The 5156-nt window shown below is 42.4% G+C and overlaps 1 long non-coding RNA gene across 1 annotated transcript; it reads left to right on the forward strand.

Annotated features, from left to right (window-relative positions):
* LOC120498224 lies at positions 1 to 4178 on the forward strand. The gene is made up of 3 exons (XR_005626651.1): positions 1 to 12; positions 3364 to 3467; positions 4036 to 4178. It is a non-coding gene; the product is annotated as an uncharacterized LOC120498224 (long non-coding RNA).
* Positions 4179 to 5156: the final 978 nt, after the last annotated feature.

Below are 5156 nucleotides of genomic sequence, written 5' to 3' on the forward strand. Positions count from 1 at the left end.
GCCGTGGCCGTGGTGCGCACAAAATGGGGTGAAAAAGGGAAAAATTGGGAAAAATGAAAAAAAAATGGGGAAAAACGGTGAAAAAATGGGGAAAATAGGGGGAAAAATGGGGAAAAAATGGGGGAAAAATGAAAATAAATGGAGATTTTGGGGTTGCCTGGGCACACCAGGGAGGGAAAATGGGGAGAAAAACGGAAAAAATGGGAAAAAATGGGGAAAAACGGTGAAAAATGGGGAAAATAGGGGGAAAAATGGGGGAGATTGGGTGAAAAATGGGGGGAAAATGAGAAAAAATTGGGGAAAATGTGGGGAAAATGGGGAAAAAATGGGGAAAAGAGGGGGAAAAATGGGGAAAAATGGGGAAAAATGGGGAAAAATGGGGAAAAATGGGGAAAAATGGGGAAAAATGGGGAAAAATGGGGAAAAATGGGGAAAAATGGGGAAAAATGGGGAAAAATGGGGAAAAATGGGGAAAAATGGGGAAAAATGGGGAAAAATGGGGAAAAATGGGGAAAAATGGGGAAAAATGGGGAAAAATGGGGAAAAATGGGGAAAAATGGGGAAAAATGGGGAAAAATGGGGAAAAATGGGGAAAAATGGGGAAAAATGGGGAAAAATGGGGAAAAATGGGGAAAAATGGGGAAAAATGGGGAAAAATGGGGAAAAATGAGGAAAAAATGGGGCTAAAAAGGGAAAAATTGGGGAAAATGTGGGGAAAATGGGGAAAAAATGGAGAAAAATGGGGAAAAAATGAGAAAAAATGGCAAAAAATGGGGGGGGGGGAAATGGGGAATTTTGGGGGGAAAATGGGAATTTTGGGGAGATTTAGGGGGAAAATGGGGAAAAATGGGAATTTTGGGGGAAAAAACGGGAATTTTTGGGGAAAAATGGGAATTTTGGGGGAAAAACCAGAATTTTGGGGAGATTTAGGGGGAAAATGGGGAAAAATGGGAATTTTGGGGGAAAAAACGGGAATTTTTGGGGAAAAATGGGAATTTTGGGGGAAAAACCAGAATTTTGGGGAGATTTAGGGGGAAAATGGGGAAAAATGGGAATTTTGGGGGAAAAAACGGGAATTTTTGGGGAAAAATGGGAATTTTGGGGGAAAAACCAGAATTTTGGGGAGATTTAGGGGGAAAATGGGGAAAAATGGGAATTTTGGGGGAAAAAACGGGAATTTTTGGGGAAAAATGGGAATTTTGGGGGAAAAACCAGAATTTTGGGGAGATTTAGGGGGAAAATGGGGAAAAATGGGAATTTTGGGGGAAAAAACGGGAATTTTTGGGGAAAAATGGGAATTTTGGGGGAAAAACCAGAATTTTGGGGAGATTTAGGGGGAAAATGGGGAAAAATGGGAATTTTGGGGGAAAAAACGGGAATTTTAGGGGCAAATGGAGGGGAAATGGGGAAAATCTAGAAAAAATGGACAAAAATGGGGTAAAAATGGGGCTAAAATGGTAAAAATTGGGAAAAATGGTGAAAAAATGGTGAAATTGGGGTGAAAAATGGGGGTTTTGGGGGTTTTGGGGTACCTGGGCACAGCTGGGAGGGAAAATGGGGAAAAATCCTGAAAAAATGGGAAAAATGGGGGAAAATGGGGAAATTTGGGTGGAAAATGGGGAAAATGAGGAAAAAATTGGGGAAAGTGGGGGGGAAAGGGGAAAAATGGGGAGAAATGGTGAAAAAATGGTGAAATTTGGGTTAAAAATGTGGGAAAATGGGAAATTTTTTATGAAAAACAGTGAAAAATGGAGAAAGGGGGGGAAATGGTGAAAAAATGGGGAAATTTGAGTTAAAAATGGGGAAATGGGGAAAATTTGGGTTATAAGGGGGAAAATGGGAAAATTTGGGGAAAAATGAGGCTAAAATGGGGAAAACTTGGGAATTTTGGGAAAATTTTGGAAAATCCCTGGAAAGTTTATGGAAAAAAAAGATAAAACTGAGGGAAAATCGGAATATTTGAGGCAAAAAAGGAAAATTTTGGGGGATAAACGTCAAAATTTGGGAAAAAAAAGGAGGAAAAATAAAAAATAGTGGAAAATTTGGGTAAAAAAAGGGGATTTTGGGGCAAAAATGTAGAATTTTGGGACAAAAATGTGGAATTTTGGGGGGAAAATGTGGAATTTTGGGGGGAAAATGTGGAATTTTGGGGGAAAAAATGTGGAATTTTGGGGCAAAAATGTGGAATTTTGGGGGGAAAATGTGGAATTTTGGGGGGAAATGTGGAATTTTTTGGGGCAAAAATGTGGAATTTTGAGGACAAAAATGTGGAATTTTCGGGGAAAAAATGTGGAATTTTGGGCAAAAATGTGGAATTTTGGGGGGAAAATGTGGAATTTTGGGGCAAAAAATGTGGAAATTTGGGACAAAAATGTGGAAATTTGGGTAAAAAATGTGGAATTTTGTGGGCAAAGATGTGGAATTTTGGGGCAAAAATGTGGAATTTTGGGCAAAAATGTGGAATTTTTGGGGAAAAAATGTGGAATTTTGGGCAAAAATGTGGAATTTTGGGGCATAGATGTGGAATTTTTGGGGGGAAAATATGGAATTTTGGGGGGAAAAAATGTGGAATTTTGGGCAAAAATGTGGAATTTTGGGGGAAAATGTGGAATTTTGGGCAACAATGTGGAATTTTGGGGGGAAAATGTGGAATTTTGGGACAAAAATGTGGAATTTTGGGGGGAAAATGTGGAATTTTGGGGCAAAAATGTGGAATTTTGGGGGAAAAAATGTGGAATTTTGGGGGGAAAATGGGGAATTTTGGGACAAAAATGTGGAATTTTGAGGACAAAAAAGTGGAATTTTGGTCAAAAATGTGGAATTTTGGGGGAAAAAATGTGGAATTTTGGGCAAAAATGTGGAATTTTGGGGGAAAAAAGTGGAATTTTGGGCAAAAATGTGGAATTTTGGGGGAAAAAATGTGGAATTTTGGGCAAAAATGTGGAATTTTGGGGGAAAAAAGTGGAATTTTGGGCAAAAATGTGGAATTTTGGGGGAAAAAATGTGGAATTTTGGGCAAAAATGTGGAATTTTGAGGACAAAAATGTGGAATTTTCGGGGAAAAAATGTGGAATTGGGGGGAAAAGATGTGAATTTTGGGGGAAAAAATGTGGAATTTTGGGCAAAAATGTGGAATTTTGGGGGAAAAAATGTGGAATTTTGGGCAAAAATGTGGAATTTTGGGGGAAAAATGTGGAATTTCGGGGGAAAAAATGTGGAATTTTGGGACAAAAATGTGGAAATTTGGGGCAAAAATGTGGAATTTTGGCGGGAAAAAGGCGGGAAACTTTGGGAATTGTTGGGATTTGTTGGGATTTGGGTAATTTTGGGGATTTTTGGGGATTTTTGGGGATTTCCCTGCAGACTTTCGGGGAGCGGGTGCTGGGCCCCCTGGCCTGGGTGATGCCCCTGGCCGTGGCTCTCTCCACCTTCGGCGGCGTCAACGGCTCCCTCTTCACCTGCTCCAGGTGAGAAACCCCAAAATTCCCAAATTTCCCCCAATTCCCAAAATCCCCGGAATTTTCCCCAAAATTCCCCATTTTCCCTCAAAATTCCCCCAAAATTTCCCACTTTCCCTCCAAATTTCCCCAAAATTTCCCCAAAATTTCCCTCAAAATTCCCCCAAAATTTCCCATTTTCCCTCGAAATTTCCCCAAAATTCCCCATTTTCCCTCCAAATTTCCCCAAAATTTCCCTCGAAATTTCCCCAAAATTTCCCATTTTCCCTCGAAATTTCCCCAAAATTTCCCGTTTTCCCTCCAAATTTCCCCAAAATTTCCCATTTTCCCTCCAAATTTCCCCAAAATTTCCCACTTTCCCTCGAAATTTCCCCAAAATTTCCCATTTTCCCTCCAAATTTCCCCAAAATTTCCCATTTTCCCTCCGAATTTCCCCAAAATTCCCCATTTTCATTCCAAAACCCCCGTTTTCCCCCCATTTCCTCCCCCCCCATGACGTCACCGCCCCGCGATGACGTCACCGCCCGCCCCGATGACGTCACCGGCGCGGCCCCGCCCCCTTGGATGACGTCACCAGGCTGTTCTACGCGGGCGCCAGGGAGGGGCAGCTGCCGGCGCTGCTGGCCATGATCCACCTGCGGCGCCACACGCCCGTGCCCGCCCTGCTCGTCACCGTGAGAGCCCGAAATGGGGGCAAAAAACGCGATTTTGGGAAAAAACGGGGAGAAACAAAAAAAAAATGGGGAAACCTCTAAACCCCGCCCCCTTCCCTCTAAACCACGCCCCTTCCTCCTCAAGCCACGCCCACTCTATGTCTTTAACCACACCCCTTCTGTTGTTGAGCCACGCCCATTTTCTGCCTCAAGCCACACCCCTTTGGCGGTTAGACACGCCCCTTTCTCGCCCAAGCCACGCCCCCCATTCATAAACTCGCTGGCGTTGGCGCCCCCTAATGGATTCCCGCGCTGCCCATTCATAAAAAAAGTTTGCTGCAAACACTATGAAATTCCCACGCTCCCCATTGATAAAAAAATTTATTACAAACGACCCCTGATGGATTCCCACGCTCCCCATTCATAAAAAAGTTTACTACAATCATCCCTATAAAATTCCCGTGCTCCCCATTCATAAAAACAAGGAGTACAAACGGCCAGTAAGGAATTCCCACGCTCCCCATTCATAAAAATTGTTGCTATGAATGCTCCCGGCAATATTCCCATGCTCCCCATTCATAAAAATCCTTACTACAAAACTCCCTGTAGAATTCCCGCTCTCCCCATTCATAAAAATAATGACTACAAACGCCCCTTATAAAATTCCCACGCTCCCCATTCATAAAAAACCTTACTACAACCCCCCCGTAATGAATTCCCACGCTCTCCATTCATAAAAACAATCATTACAAACCCCCCCGACAAAATTCCCACGCTCCCCATTCACAAAAAAAACTCACTACAAACACCCCTTACAATATTCCCACTCCTCCCATTCGTAAAAACAACTTCTAGAAACACTCCCAGTAGAATTCCCACACTTCCCATTCACAAATAACCTCACTAGAAACACCCCTTATAAAATTCCCACGCTCCCCATTCATAAAAAACCTCACTACAACCCCCAGTAATGAATTCCCACTCTCCCCATTCACAAAAAACCTTACTACCAACCCCTTTATAAAATTCCCACGCTCCCCATTCA

Source organism: Passer montanus, unplaced genomic scaffold (genome assembly GCF_014805655.1).
Source record: "Passer montanus isolate IOZ18808 unplaced genomic scaffold, ASM1480565v1 scaffold1423, whole genome shotgun sequence".
Lineage (NCBI taxonomy): Eukaryota > Metazoa > Chordata > Aves > Passeriformes > Passeridae > Passer > Passer montanus.